Source organism: Ornithodoros turicata, chromosome 2, assembly GCF_037126465.1.
Source record: "Ornithodoros turicata isolate Travis chromosome 2, ASM3712646v1, whole genome shotgun sequence".
In the NCBI taxonomy this organism is placed as follows: domain Eukaryota; kingdom Metazoa; phylum Arthropoda; class Arachnida; order Ixodida; family Argasidae; genus Ornithodoros; species Ornithodoros turicata.
This window is the reverse complement of record NC_088202.1, coordinates 119,540,538-119,557,102: the sequence shown is the minus strand read 5'-3', so window position 1 is coordinate 119,557,102 and position 16,565 is coordinate 119,540,538.

Below are 16,565 nucleotides of genomic sequence, written 5' to 3'. Positions count from 1 at the left end.
CCTTACTGAGTTCCAGAAAAAAAAATTCAACAATTTATTTGGATACAGGCTTGAACCTGTTTTATGTTCACCATTTTGTAATAAAAGATGAGGAAGTGTTCACCAGTGAGAACCCACCCTTTTACTATACGCTACGACAGTACGTCTCTGCGCATGAGGGAAAGAAAACGTTGAGGGGGGGGGTGTAATGGCAGGATAGGCCGTTGTTGGCCACACAAAAGTGGGCGTCGTCACGACTATAGCAAAAAAAAAAAAGAACACAAACACACACACACACAAAGAAAGGAGGACGGACTGATGGAGGATAGAGGAGGATGAAGGCTGGAGATGCGATGAGGGTGCACGAGGTCGTCGGGGAGAGCAAAGTATTAGATGGGTCATTGAGCAAGGCGTTGGAGAAAGCACGTGACAAAGCGTCTGTCCACTCAGAAAGCAGCAATAAGGGGGGATTTGCAGCCGATCCACAACAGTATGGTGAAAAAGACGGAGCAACGTGGTGGTGGTGGTGGTTGTGAAAGAGCTCGCCGTTGTCGGCCTCACAGAGGTGAAGCAACGTGGACCTCACGTGCAGTTGTTGTGGTACCTTACTTGAGAACGTTCCAATGAAACCGTTCTACGTGCGCGAGGGGAAAGGGAAAAGCTGAGGGACTGCGCGGAAGGCTGATCTACTTTCATAGCGTATACCCTTTATGGGTCGTGCTACAACCAAATTTCGTAGGGTGTGTGTGACACCCGTATCTACTGTGCTCGGCCCAGTACGACATCCCACACAGCGGTCTGTGACGTGTCTGTTTGTTGTACATCCGGTTTAACCAAGGCTCATCAAAGGTAGTAAACTTGATTCTCTGTTTTTCTCGATATTTCTTCAGTTGCTGTTCATCATTGTTTTCCGCCTGTTCTCCAATTCTCGCACTTTTTTTCTCTGTTCCACGTGTAGTGTGCGCGGTGACCTCCATCACGTCCTCCTCGTCTGCGGACAGTACGAGCGCGAGCGCGCCCCCATGGAAACTGCTCTCCAACGCGTCGATCAACGCCAGTTCGACTTAGCGAAAATTCTCGGGTCATGGTCGGACCCCTCACATCTGATGCAAGGCCTACGAGCTGTTGCTGAGTTCCTCTCCAGCACTGGATTAATGGGCGAACTCTAATAGAACACCTTCCCATCATCATCACTTCCTCATCCCTTCCACAAAATGGGGCAGTGTACCGCCATAACGGCGGAAAATGACCCACCACATCATCATCCCATTTATGTGTGTGTGTGTGTGTGTGTGTGTGCACTTACTTTTCTGCCACATTTTTGGTGCTCGTGACCCCCATGTTCGGTGCACTAGGAATCCTTCCTAGAGCAGGCTTGTTGTTCCGATGTCTTGTTTCACTGTTTTCACGGCGCTGTAGTTTTCGACTGTTTATTCGACAATGTAGCTGAGGAGAGAACGTAACCGGGAGTGTGATTATTTGCGGCAATTCAAAACTCTGCGCCCATAAAGCACGACTTACTCAAACTTCATCTCCATAGGAGCTTCTTGATGACAATGTGGACGCTGGGTAAGTATGCTTCATATCTGTGGAGGGATGTCTTGGTGTTATAACCTCAGAATCTAATAATAATAATTGGGGGTTTACGTCGCGAGACAACTGAGATCGTAAGCGACGCCACAGCGGTCGGTCTGTGGATTGCTTTTGCCCACCTGAGGGTTCTTTAACGTGCGATGAAGGCTCATCACACGGTACCCCGTATTTAACGTCCCTCGCGGAAGACGGCGTGTCTAAGCAACTTGTACCCTGCCACCAAGTTGCTGGCGTCCTCGGCCGGGTTCTTCAGAATCTTGGTGATTATTGTTGTTGTTAGATGCGCCACGACTCAGAGAAATACCATGAGCAGCATATGTCACCCATAAACAGGACTTTCCTGTCTAAGCATGCCTCATTAAATGTTTACGCAAGATTAGATGCGATGCTACAAAAAGACGATCTTTTGCCGTCAAGTGTTGTGCGTAAGCAAACTCTTCAGGGTCCTTAGGGTTCGTGGTCCCAGCCTCGCTTCCTCGGTTCATGGAGACCCTAGTCCACCGGTTTCGTCTGAAGGTTCCATACAACCGTAGCTTTCTACACATGATCGGGAAAGCTGCCTCCCCAAACTGCTCCATGTGCGGTGTTGTGGAAGATGTAGAGCACACTTTGATGTCCTGCGTACGATACACAGAAGCCCGTCGCCTTCTACAGTCGGAGCTGGCAGCAGTGGACGGCCGTCCCCACAGCGTTTCAAAAGTACTTGGGCCCTGGAATCACAGTGTCACACACCGGGCAATGTCCGCCATAGTGAAATTTTTCCGGGACATTGATGCAGACAACAAGTTTTGAGCCTCTGTGTGTTTTGTGGGTTTTGCTGTTCGACTGTTTGCGTGTTGCGTGTTTGCGCGTTCTGTGACATCTAAGTGTGTGTGTACTTGCTTTCTGGCGGAATCACCACCACCACTAATCATCATCATCAGCATCATCATTCCAGGAGTTTTCCGCAAAAGTAACTGGTGCAAGTGGTGTGGAGTTGCGGGCCTCACGTTTGTGAAGCCAAAATCTCCATTTTATTTTTTTCCTTAAAACCAAACCAAACCAACGATCTTTTCACAAGACCTCAGTATGACAAATAACGTACATGATGGAAGATGACTGTTTCTGGGGCTGGGACAGACGAACACAACACAAGCTTCAAGGTGCGTAAGAACATACTGCCGTTGTCTTTTTTTAACGACTGTCATACTTCAAAATAACCAGCGTCTTCCTGGCATGGTTCTACACAGCCCAAAGCACTGAAGCTGCAAGCGCTTACAGTTGCACCGCTGGTTCAAGGTTTTCTTGGTGCTGACCTAATGCTGTGAATTAGGAGCATTACACTGATAAGGGAGCTGCCTACCACCTCAATTCACTCTCTCTTTTTTTTTTTTCGTTATAACACTTCGGCGCTCAATGTACCCTGTAGTCCCACCCGCCGACAAACTGCTGCGTGTGTTAGTTATCAGCTGATCAAGCGTGAATGAGTGCGGACGTAATAGTTATCTTGCCATGATAAACGTGCCAGAATAGCGACACCCCCACTCTAGTGTCATTAGCCTAACGAGCTCTCTTTCTCACATGCCGGGTAATAAACATTTGCCGCATCATTTGCCAGGGTAGGCTTTCCGCCTCTTCTCTCCAAATACCCCAGCCTGTATCGATCTTATTGTTTTCATGCGGGACGTCTTTTGTGCTTTGCTTCCCTCAAGAGATTACTGCGCGACAGTCATTACTGGCGAGGCTCACCGTCAAGCCCGGATTAATGCCGCCAAAACAGTTGACTGAGTCCACGATGGCATGTGGCCCCGCAGACCTGACCGTATTTACTTATCTCTGAGTGGCAATTTGCTCGATAAGCGTATCGCGACTAGAGCTCTTGTTAATTACACAGGATGTGTCACGAGAAGCTGACTGAATAAAACTGAACAAAATTTTCTACAATTCGTAGATCACTCTTCTTTCGAAGATTTGCTGCATATACTTATTCCCGATATGGTCTACTTAAGGGTAATATTGTGTTACTAATTGGTGCCAGTTTCATTAAATTTTTGTTTATTTATCGACAGATGATGGACAACAATTATAGACTCACCACATACATACAGGATGAAGCACTGATCTAGGCCAGACCTACAAACCGAAAATGCGAAATATATGCACAGCTTACGTAGAGCAAACAAAGTGCAGGTCCAAATCACGCAATAGAATTTAGGCAAAATTCTTACTTTATCCGGAACACACGGCACAAGCTGACACCAAACTAAAACTATAACTAAGCAGGAAATACTACTGAAACAGCTGATGACTTTCCCAAAACTATTTCATGTGTTCTGTCAAAGCAGATACAAACTACTTCTTGTGCAAGTCTGTTCCAGTCCTCAATCAATCTTGGCAGGAATGAAAATTTAAAGAGGTCTGTATGAATCGGGATAGGTGTGACGTGTTTGATGTCTTTCGTTCGACGTAGAGTTGACGAGAAGAGTAATATGCATTGTGTTAAGTTTACAGATGTGTTGTGAAGTATATGGAAAATCATTTTAATGGATTGAGTGCCTCTCTACTAGCAGCCAACTTGACCTTTTCTTTATAGCAGACACGCACAGTAGGCTACTCCAGTAGCAATTATAGTATATGAACCTCAGGGCCCTATTTTGTACACGATCTAGTCTTTCGATGTAGTAGATCGATGTAGTAGTTTCGATCGAGTAGTTTTCTCACGTGAAGAGTGCCCATACGGGCGACGCATAATCGAGAATTGAGCGAATTACTGTCTGATATATGCTAATAATTTAACACGTGAGGGCGCAGGTTGGGGTGACCTTTCTTGTTTCCACAACTTGAATGAGGCCTTATTACAGAGTGTTTCAATGTGCTTGTTCCAGGACAGCTTCGAATTTATGTGCACTCCTGAACTCAATCGAGCGGGAATCCTCCTTTGCTAGGTTCTTCGTAGCGACGACAGTTTTAGATGTATTGATGTCCATCTAGCAGTCCTCACACCACTTCAGAAAAACTTTGTTTAGAAAGAAATTTCATTTTACTTGATCATCCCTGCAGTTAATTTCGGAATGGACAACGGTGTCATCGGCAAAGTGTTTTATCTTCACAGTTTCGTCAATGTTATCGCGCTCATGTCATTTATGAACAAGATAGCGGTCCGATAACGGATCCCAGCTGCACAACTTATAATGCACCCACTTTACTGGAGATAGTACCTTCAATCTGGACAAACTGATCTCTACCGATTACGTAGGCCTCATCCCACTGGACTAAGGAATTATATAACAAGGAATAGCAAGCCGTCCTTTCTGGCTGACTTTTCCTGTCAAAATAAATTGATGACCCCTCCCCCTCACACACTGGACTACTTTCCTGTTTGAAAAAAAAAAGAAAAAGAAAAGAAAAGCTGTATAGGTAATTCTGTCTCCGTATAGATGACTGTCTCCGTATACACAGCGCTGTTGTCGACTCAGTTACACCGACGCCACAATTTCGCGCTCATATTTGTACACCAAGTCTAAAAAGGCGGGAATGAAGCTGCATATGACAGCTGTGGCAGTTATCTTCACGAGCACAGTGCCAGCGGTACAGTGCTTGTGGTGGATTGTACAGCGTGAGGGGGCGTCGGGTACGAGGTTGCTGGTCGCCATCGGTGGGCAGCAAGGGCAAGCACTAACAACCGGACAACTTGATAGCCACATGCTTTTGTAACGGGGTGCCTCGTATCAACAGTTGTGCACTGGATTTTCTCACGCGAGCTCAGTGCACAAATTGTGATCAATGAGACGCGGACGCTGACCACCGGCTATAGTGCTTGCAACAAATCCCTCCGTTCCCTCACCTGGAGAAGGTCGACTTGGCGTACGCGAAGTTCTATACCAAGTTCTACAGCAATATTTTAACTGTCATCCAAACTGTTCGCTGCCAGATGTCTTCTTACACAGAATGCAGAAGAGCATCGAAATTGGGTAGTTTCATTTTAAATCGAACGCGTGAAAGTCGTATTTTTTAGTTCGCCCAGCAAAAAATTATGTTAGAGGACAGCTCAAACGACGCAAATCGCGCCACGCTCGTGCGTAGAGTAGTTTCCGCGTGGGAGAGGAGGAAAGTCTGAGGCTGCTTGAGCGCGCTTTCTTCTGGACCGACTTTGACGGGATATAGCACCTGCCTAGGAACTAGAGATTTTTTGTGATTATAGGCTTGCACCATAGGTGTGCACCATAGACACTGTCGACAGCCACCCACAGAACTCTGAGGGCCACAGATTTTCTGTTAAAAAATGAGAAACTTGGCGTAAACGTTCAAAAAGGCCAAATTTAATTACCAATTTGCTTCATGACGGAACGTCTAAGGACATCGAGCTTAGTGCCATTCGATACGACGTTGAAAGGGCTTTTGTGCTGTATAGAGTTTATTTTTTCTCAGCCCAGTGGTTTTTGTGTTATTAGCTTGAGAATCGTACATGGTAGGCGAAAATTGCCAATGTTGCATCTCAATTTTCTCAAAAATGCCCTCTTCAATTTCCTTGATTATTTTTGAAAAGGTGGCGTCATGTCTCTACTTTAGACGCCAAGTGAGACAATCTTTTATTTTTACCTGAGAGACGAGCAGCGATTTTTTTTTGTAAGGCAGGGTCCACGAGGCTGCGGCCTTGTGCGCCCCACCCACGAGCACGCGACCTTCAACCTCATCTTTGCTACAGGTCTCCCGCTGACAGAGAAATCAATGACCACACTGCGTCACCCCGATGGAAATTGGTGTGCTGAGGCTGGAACACCGAAGACACAAAGCCTCAACTGCCTAAGTACGATGAACGAAGAAACCTGGCCCGGTAATCCAGAAGATGTGGGTTCGAGCCCTGCAGCTGGCTAACCTTTTCAGTGACTTCCTACTTTCTTCGTACACTGCGTGAGCTTGTTGTAGTGTCCCCAGAGCATCACTTTACGTTTACCCAATGGTCTCCCAGTTCCGTCAGGCTCATTCAAACCGTGGGAGAGTACATGAGTTGTCTGTGCGCCCTTGACGAGAAGCCCCAATCCGACGAACATACCGACAAAGCAGTGAGAAGAAACGAAGCGCTTCGTAAAGATATTTATCCACTGCTAACATTGTAGCTTTTGTTTCAGGTTGCCGCCAGTCCCCAAGGCAGTGTGAAAGTCACACCCTTTTCATTGGTAAAAGAACGTTGTGGAAGTTTCGAAAAACATAAAATGTGCCCGTTGCGATGGGTTCCACCATTGGATTAACATCATCCGATAGCTTTACATGACCTTTCACATGATATAAAGCGACTGGGTTCAAGCGCATTTTTTATCCGCCTAGTATCGCAAAACCACTAGTGGTACGCGAAAATTTTGCATGTTCGATAATTATTTCTAAAACGCCAGAATGTTTTTTTTTACAATTTATTCCATAGGGGCAGAATTATGCCTGTACTTTGCGGTGCTGATAATGCTGATAAGATACATTTTCTCTTTTTGATTGAGACGCAGGGTTACCTTTCCGTGGAGCGATTTTTTCAAACAAAGGCGCTCCGCGTATGTTTACGACGCGTTGCTTCGTAGTCTTTGCGTTGTAATTTATTGCCGAGATGTTGCATTGTGTCCTTATTTTGCACTTATGGTACGTATGTTTATTTTTTCCTTTGGAGACGGAGGGCAATACTTTCGTGGGCGCCTTGAACTTGTTATTACGCACTTTCATGGGAGTCGCACCCACGACGTGTGCGTACGCACGTGCGCATATTCACTATTCTGCCTCAAATGTGCTTGAGGCAATGCACATACGCACGCTGTGAGGCAGTCGTGCGAGTGAATATTAGGAAGGCAGAACTACGGCCACGGGGGACAGAAAGTTACAACGCCTGAGAATACAAATTTGTGGCCGCGTGGTTGCAGCCGTCTCTTAGCTTGGGCGCAATAAGTGACAGTTACGAAGCTCTGCATGCCATCTTTAATTAGTTGTATGCGCCGTAGCGTTATTTCGGAACCACGACGAGTACAAAGCCCGTAAGACCGCTGTGATGACAGTATGTTGCTGCTCTCAAGTGTAACACGTTCGCCCTCCACGAGGTGTGTCGATGCCACCGTGGGAATCAAAATTTCCGACAGAGCAACGCACAATTACAATCCCTCGTTTCCAGTAGCTGTAGGTACCTTAAGAGGGCATACCAGCTCTCCGTCCCAATGTATTTTTTATGGAACAGTTTTTATGCTTTTTCTCGGTAACCACCGTGCAGATTTTAATGCGGGTGGTTTCACCATAAAGAGGAAGACGAGATGAAGAGAATTATTCTACTAGATTTCTCATACATGTCGTATGTATTTTATGGCGACGTCACGAACGTGAAAAAAATACACAATTTTTCTCCTCCCTCTTTGAACAGGTTTTTATTAAACTTCTATATCCATTTCGAAAAGAAACTTTTCATTTACTTTCTTTCGAAATATTTCAGGAATCAATAGACACCAAATTTATATATGTCTACCACTTTTAGTTTTTATAAAAAAGCATGAAATGTGAGTATATGTGAGCGTAAACAGCGGCCGAAGCCCAGCGAAACACGTCATTGTGTGTTGCCATCTGGTGACGCGAAAGCAAAACCGCGCGGACAGTATCCTTCCGCCGATTAAGCTTGCGCGTGCGCACCGTACCCCTGGTGGTTCCTCTACTCTTTAGTTTCATCTGCCGCTGACTTATGGCATGGCCTTGGATACCAGAACAAAAGCTTACTTAGCTGCTCGTAAAGGGCTTATTGGCTGAGAGTCTTCAGTAATGCTTTTGGCATCCATGCGCTTGAACCCAGTCACTTTTTATCATGTGTAAGGTCATGTCCAAAGCTATCGGATGATGCTAATCCAAAGGTGGCATCCATCACCTGCAGGGTTCTCGCAATGGGCACATTTTACGTTTTTCTAAACATCCACAACGTTCTTTTACCAATGAAAAGGATGTGACTTTCACACTGCCTGAAGGACTGGCGGCAACCTGAAACAAAAGCTACGATGTTGCCAGTGGATAAAGATCTTTACGAAGCGCTTCGTTTCTTCTCACTGCTTTGTTCTCATGTTCGTCGGAAAGAGGCTTCTCGTCAAGGGCGCACAGGCAACTCATGTACTCTCCCACGGTTTGAATGAGCCTGACGGAACTGGGGGACCATTGGGTAAACGAAAAGTGATACTTTGGGGACACTACAACAAGCTCACGCAGTGTGATCATTGATTTCTCCGTCAGCGGGAGACCTGTAGCAAAGAAGAAGTTGAAGGTCGCGTGCTCGCGGGTGGGGCGCGCCCGGCCGCAGCCTCGTGGTCCCTGCCTGACAAAAACAATCGCTGCGCGTCTCTCAGGTAAAAATAAAAGATTGTCTCACTTGGCGTCTAAAGTAGAGATATGACGCCACCTTTTCAAAAATAATCAAGGAAATCGAAGATGGCGTTTTTGAGCAAATTCAGATGCAACATTGGCAATTTTCGCCTACCATGTGCGATTCTCAAGCTAATAACACAGAAACCACTGGGCTGAGCAAAAATAAACTCTATACAGCACGAAAGCTCTTTCAACGTCCTATCGAATGGCGCTAAGCTCGATGTCATTAGACGTTCCGTCATTAAGCGAATTAGTAACAAAGTTTGGCCTTTTTGAACGTTTACGCCAAGTTTCTCATTTTTTAACAGAAAATCTGTGGCCCTCAGAGTTCTGCGGGTGGCAGTGTCTATGGTGCAGCCTATAATCACAAAAAACCTTAAGTTTCCTAGGCATAAAATCAGCGGTGCTAGATCACGTCAAAGTCGGTCCAGAAGAAAACGCGCTCAAGCAGCCTCAGACTTTCCTCCTCTCCCACGCGGAAACTGCTCCACGCTCGAGCGTCGCACGTGGTGCGATTTGCTTCGTTTGAGCTGTCTTCTAACATATATTTTTTTTCTGGCCGAATTAAAAAATACGACTTTCACACGTTGTTCGATTTAAAATGAAACTACCGAATTGTAGAACGGTTAACTATGGCAATTTAGTGTCACAGTTCCCTGTAGTATTTTACCCCATGAAAAGAAAACTAAGCGGGCATGTGAACGCTGTGTTATTTCACTGAAACTCACGTATCCCTCATACAGCATGTCCTAATCCAGAAGGAGAGTTCAAAATAATGTAACGTTTTAGTGAGCTGTCTATAACAGAATGCAACTGTCGCACACAAATGGGATTGGGCAATAAGCTGACCAACTACAGCGTTGTGCAGGATGCGCATATTTCAGTTAAGCGGCATCCCAACTAAGAAGACCTCAAATATGTGTATATAAAAAACGAACAGCGATTATAAGAATCGGAGTGTCACAACTGTAGCTGAACTGAGTTTGTTCGCACAAGGGTTCTGATGGCAGTCTAAAAGGTGAATACAAGAGATAAGCCTCCACAATAAACAGTACCCAATGGACACCAGGAGCGCCAAGGACACACAAACATTCAGGAATCAGGCTTCTTGTGATAAGCCAGCTAGCATATACAGTGTTTCTGTGTGTGACGCAATCCGCGCTCCACGGGAATGTGCTCACGTTCGTCATGACAACGCAGGCGAAGCAGAGGCTCCATTCACTGGGTCCGATAACTTGGACTAGATGATGAAAGTCCCATTGGGGTCAACTGCAAGCACAGCAAAGGACAGCTGTGTGACGAGAGGGAATTGTAGTACAGATACCACTGGCAGTAAGAATACACAGTCTGACGAAAGGGCTGCATTACGAAGAGCTCTCCTGCGTGTTGTTTTTCTTCTTGTAGTCAGAATCCCTGATCGGCATACTGTGTGGTATGCGTGGGTCAAAGAGCTCTGGAAGGAGATAGTCATTATAGAACCGCTCAAGGTGCATAACATATTTTGGTTCCAAAAGTCGGCATCTCTTTCAACTTTCTCGACGGAGATGTTCCCGCTGCCTGTCCAAACTACCAAGAGGCAAAACTTTCGGCGGGTTATGTGAAGCCGACCCTGCACTTGGCACAGCATGGGACAAAAGTTTACGGAACACGGCACCGGCGAACGTTTCTTCATTGGAGCGGCCCCCTACTAGATCTCAGGAAGAGATCGAATATGAAGCGGGTGACCGGCTATACTATCCATCTTCCAGTACGTGTGTCCGCTCCTGTTTGCTGCCAAGGTGCCACACCAATGGGGGTAGGTGACACCCTGGTGTTCCGTGAACTTTTGTTCCAAGTTGTACCAACAGACATGTGTGTGCTTGAGCCTCAGGTTGCTGTCAACCTCCGTGCAATACACGACTTTCTACGATCGTACGGCTTCAAGGGGGGTCATACCGTATGCCGAAGGGCATTTGAATTCAACAAGCCCATCATCTCCAATCAACCCATCTGGGCTAGCTGGAAGGAAGCTATGCGTTCTGTCCACAGAAGGACCGCCCCGCTTCATTGATATTCCTTCGTGTTTTTCTAGGTCAGCAATGGCAAGAGGCTCGTAGGTTCTTCTATGTCGCAGCGAAGCGGCTTCTATATCGTTGTACAGTATGTCCTTGACAACACGAGCACGGCAGTAGATGGAAGCATCCTGCACACTCGGCCGAAGAACGACGCAGTGAGCCTTTTCCGTCTCTCTTGTTTCCATCGGAGGCAAAGCGATTGCTGTACAGTGTCCTCCTGGAGCTAGGTGTGCTCTTCTTGGTTGAGATCAAGGGACCGTTTGTGCTCCATACAAGCCACTTCAAAAGAATCTGCATCCATGTCCGGCCTTTGTGCCTCCTCACCATAGTCTTGGCTCGTGCCTTTCAAAGTCTGTGTCGGAGCTCTATGATTGCATTTGTGCGTCTTCGGTACGGCCACACGACGCCGATGAGCCCTCGTTGCTCCTCGTGAGCTACGGCTTTTTTGAAGCTGCTCACTGTACATCCTACTGTGGTAGACCACCTTGTGCACAGTGGTATGAAAGCCTTCGGGTGAGTTCATGGACAAAATTGCAGCGAGCGAGCGCGTTTCATGTGACCGCCTGTGGCAGAAATTAATATGTTTGCCCCCAACAAACTTCGCGATTATAGAACTAAAATGCTCTGCTGCATTGTTGTCCACGTTCATCAGCAAGCTACGTCCATCTGCTACAACACGGCTGAGTATTCCAAGTATCTCGGTGTAGAGACCGCACAAATCGGTCGGGAACGTGGCTCTTTTCTGTGCATTTACTCCTGTCGCAGGAATATGCAGTGTATGCACTGTGCTCACCAAAAACGTGGCTGGGGCTATTCCGGATGTCACTCTCAAGAAGCCTCACACGCTGGTTGAACGTCAATTCCGCCTGCTGCGATCTGTAGTGCATGACCGCTGTTATGCCGTACCTACGGCGCCTCAAGTTACTATTTCAGTATGCTTCGCATTGCTGAAGGCACAGTAGGCACGCATTTGCCTACGATGGGCTTCTTGAGGTTGGTTATAAAGTTCCGTAATATGTGGTTTCTGCACTCAATCTTTTCGATATACATCACCAGGAACATCCCCAGGATATGGAGAGGCGGACAGCAGGGCACTGTGCATGCTAGAGTCTCCGTCAGCAATCACACAGTTGTACTTGACGCCATACATCGAAACGCTGCAGCGGAAGCCTTCCACAGCAGCTGCATTCCATGCTGCAAGAGCTCTCCGAGCGCTCCAAATACGTGCTTGCTTGGTGGCTTACCAAGATTTTCTGCCTGCAGATTTTGCAAGATTTTCTTACTGCAGATGGCGCAGAACTTGCTCTTGACAGCGGGGTACAGAGCCTTCTTCGTCCGGAAGTCCACATGACACCCTACAGGACGCAGTGGAGGAACCGCTACACAAAGGAAACAGAAGCACACAAAAGAACTTACCATGCCCGAAAGCGAATCGTATTTTGTCTTATACGATCGCTTGACCCATGCCCCATCCGCGACGACAGGGATAAGTCGGTACCCGTCCTCGTCAACGACGCCTTGCTGCGGTGCAACCTCTGCTTCTTCCTTCGCAGCCTGTTCCATCATCATCCACGCTGCCTGTTCAGTGCCATTTGCCAGCTGGTCTTGAAACTTGGCGAACGTTCCGTTCGCCATGTACGGCAGGCTAAGACCTGCATAAAGCTCAGTAAGGCCGGCATAGGCAGCCCCAATGAGTAGCACATCGGAAACAGCTGCTGTGTTCACGTCCATACGATATCAGCAAGCACATTTTGCATTGCAGCGTCATTTCGCTCCGCAATCATCTGTTCTATGATGTTATCTCCATGGCTGCAAGTGTTCAGTTGAACAGACTATGGACACCCAGATCTTGAAATCTGTTGAGCAAGTGCACAAAGTCCACAATTCTTCGCCCTTCAACAACACGGGTCCGTTTCCGGCGTTCCTGCAGTTACGTCTCGCGTATACTGTCGCTTGAGATAGCTCCCGATGAAAGATTGCTTGTTTCGTGCAAGTCTGGTACTACTGAAAGATTATCCCAGATGCCTTCTCTCGTAGAAGTTCAGGGCTGGTTCTTTGCGTCTCTTCTGTTTTCCGCAGACAGGTTTCCTGCTACCCATTGCGAAAAACCGTGACTGTCGAGGCATATCACAACCACGGAACGATGGATTCCGAGATAACGAGCGACAGCTGCGCGTCCACGTTCCATTTATTATCACATGCCAAAAGACAGACTGTAACAATTTTTCTGTTTTTTCCCACTTGTGCAGATTTCTGTGGCATGCAGACAGATAGCACGACTGCACACGGACAAAATCCCAGCGGGTCAGCATCGGCTAACCACTGCGCACAAGAATCGACATAAACAAAATCTTTCGGGACATATCGATTTTAGACACATTATTTTAGTACCCTTAAGGGGATTAAAATTCTCACCTCAGGTCTATTTATTTTATGACCGGCCAACAAAATTAAAGGAAGCGCGAAACGCTATTTCTGACGTCTGCGGAAAAATTTCTAAAACAAAAGATACATTTCTGGCACCATTAAGTACTAGAACCCATTGAGATCTTCCATTGAAGATTTATTTTATGCAAATTGAGCAGTTCCATGCTGACCTATGCGGTTTGAAAAATGCACGAGGAATGCCATTGGGGTAGCAGGGTGTTGCACCCCTTTAAGTGCACACGAGAATGGCTTTTCTGCCAGCAATCGATTGAGAAATACTAGATCTAGCAACGTTTTGTGTCCGTTTGGATTTCACCGAGTGCCCTCGCTGAGAACTTGGGTTATGTTGTGCATGAAAGCAACTTCCATCAATGAACAACAACATAAATCAATGAACTACATGAATGACGATGGAATGACGTGTTTCACCGCAACAACTGCGATACCATACCTCAGTGCATGTGGGTAAATCTATGAGTGGGGTTGCGATGAAAAAGATGAGACATACACACACACACATGACAAAACACATAGTAAATGAGATACTACACATGCAGGGGCGTCGCAATGGTCGGGGTTAGCAGTTCATCCAGTACACCACATGTGATATAATACGTTGAAGTCCCATACATCACACATCCGCACTCATGCGAAAGACTCTGAGGTTAGAGGAGTTCAAGCATAACGGTAGACGTCAAGAACTGATGAAATACGCGCAGGCATTGACGGTGCTGCGCAGGATCCGAGGCAAGGAACCAGGATTACGGCAAGGTTGAACGTCTTGCTATTGATGCGGGCCAATTCGAACTGGAGTGTTGCTCTCTCCAAACTGTACAGGCGGCAGGCGATGAGTACGTGTTGAAGGTTTTGCCACCTTGTCGCAGTTGGAACAGGAGCTAGTTGAAGCGTATCCTAAGCGGTGTCTGTGTTGCGGAGTGAAAGCCATATTGAGGCGAAGTCTGTGCAGAAGGGAGGACGGACAGCGGGGCAAACGGCCTGGGAGTGAAAACGACAAAGTTGACAAACGACAAACACGGAGTACAACAAGGACCTGTCTGTATCCACACAACCATCGATGTCCAGAAGTGGTCGAATGGTCTGAAATGGACGAAATGTCTTTGTCGGAAACTGACATAAATAGGATATCTTCTGGATGTCTATTAGCGATGTCCCTTGGGACAATAAAAACATACGTCCTGCAGATATCCTACAGTCATCCTGTGGCTCATGTCTCATGTCATATCCGAATTTCCCATTGGAATCATGTGGTATGAATTCCCTAAGCACGTGGTAGGTGTAATTCTCTTCCGACATTCATGCCACATTAAAATACAATCTACGTAATGTATAGCAAAAATACAAAATCGCTTGAATAAATGAAATCGATCCACAAACAAAATTGTATGTGTCACATAATTGCTAAGCTCTATTGACATGCTATTTCAATAATTAGCCAAGACTCATTTTATTTCTGATTACTTGATTTTATGTTTTTACGTAGTCTTACACATGGATCTCTTTGATGATTCATTCTTTCTGGCATAGAGCACGGTGTCTTGCCTGAATCGGATCGCACTGACAAATGATTTCATACTAATTGTCTGTCACCAGACAGCACAACACACGTACAACACGTACAACAGCATATTAAAATGGTTAATGTCAAGTGCATCGTCGTATGAACTGCGTTGTACAGTTCACTGGCAAATTTCACTGCAAGATTTCTGCAATAACATCTAAGCAGACAAGTCGAAGTTACACGAGGATTGAAGCGTTCCTCGTGTCTTATTGTTGGCCGGCGTATTGCGTGAGATGAGACAAATTAAAGGCTGTCAAACACTCTTCAGCACAGTTAGTCAGCTCGGATATCAAGTGACTTCAGTTTTCCACAGCCTTAGGGGAATTGAAATACTGCAGTGATTTTGCTTTCTTAGGTTTCTGTGTACCCAACACACTATTTTCGAAACTATCTAAGTTGCGCAAACGTGTGCAAATAATTCATGGACATAAAAATAAATAAATAAATAACATAATAAAACAAATGCAATAATAAAATAAATAGACAACCAAAAGTTAACGAAGTTGTGCACGCCAATCCACGTACTTTAGTAGGTTGCAAAAAATGGCTATGGAATAGTTCTGCGAGTCGTGAGCTTTCCCGGTCTTTCAAACCGAAAATAAACATAGCCACAGGGCTCTCATAGTTATATGCGACCAAGTAGTATCGGCATCAACTCGTTTTCAACTTGAAAACGTCTGTTAGCGTGTTGGCGTGTAGCAGCCTGTTGAATTGTGTTTCCTTCTGTCTTGCAACTCCTCAGACCCACGTGCTCTGACCGCATAAGAATGTGAACGGCTTTTTATTTCTGTAGTGTGATGCTCTATTATGCGTTTTGTTCCTGAAGGCTTGCACGAGCTATATTACGACAATGGGCAAGCGGTGTGTGTAGGACAGTTGATCTTCAAGTCGCAAGTCTGAACCAGCAAGTGCAGTAATCACCAGATATGTATCTATAGTTGTATGAACTGCATTCATGAGCTGTAGTCGTGCACCGCTCAGAGCTCTTAAAATCTGCATCTGTATCTTGCGATGTTTATCTGATGCCATTTGCATTAAATGCCCATGTTCCGTGTACACACTTAGGAAATACTGATTTGCAGCGCATCGTTTTAGTCCAACTCGTAATCTGTGGAACAGGAGCATTGTGGTACTGATCAGTTATTTCTATTCAGACATTTTTGCTATGCAGAAACTGCTCGAACTATAGGTGTCATATGATTACATGAGCTCAAGTCCAGAGCCAAAAGTTTTCAGATTTTTTTTTCTTTTCAAATTAGGGGGTAAAACTATTGGTGTTGTTGGGACTTCGTTAATTGATTGGGTAAACGTTGTAGCATAGTCTTGATAACGACGAAAAGGAAGGTGGTGGCTCGCGGGCATTGTGTGACGTAGTGATTGGTTGGGCTCTTTTGGTTGGAGGGATACGAGCACGGGCGTTTTCTTGTTTTTTTTTTTTGGAATAAACGCATTCAGGAACGGTTGGACTGGGATCTGCTCCCTTGACGCTGCTTACAAAATATTACCGATTCGTCGTTATTACATGGTGCCGAAACCCGGGAGGACAGCGGACTCCTGCAACGACCTATTGAACTTTGGACGGCGTT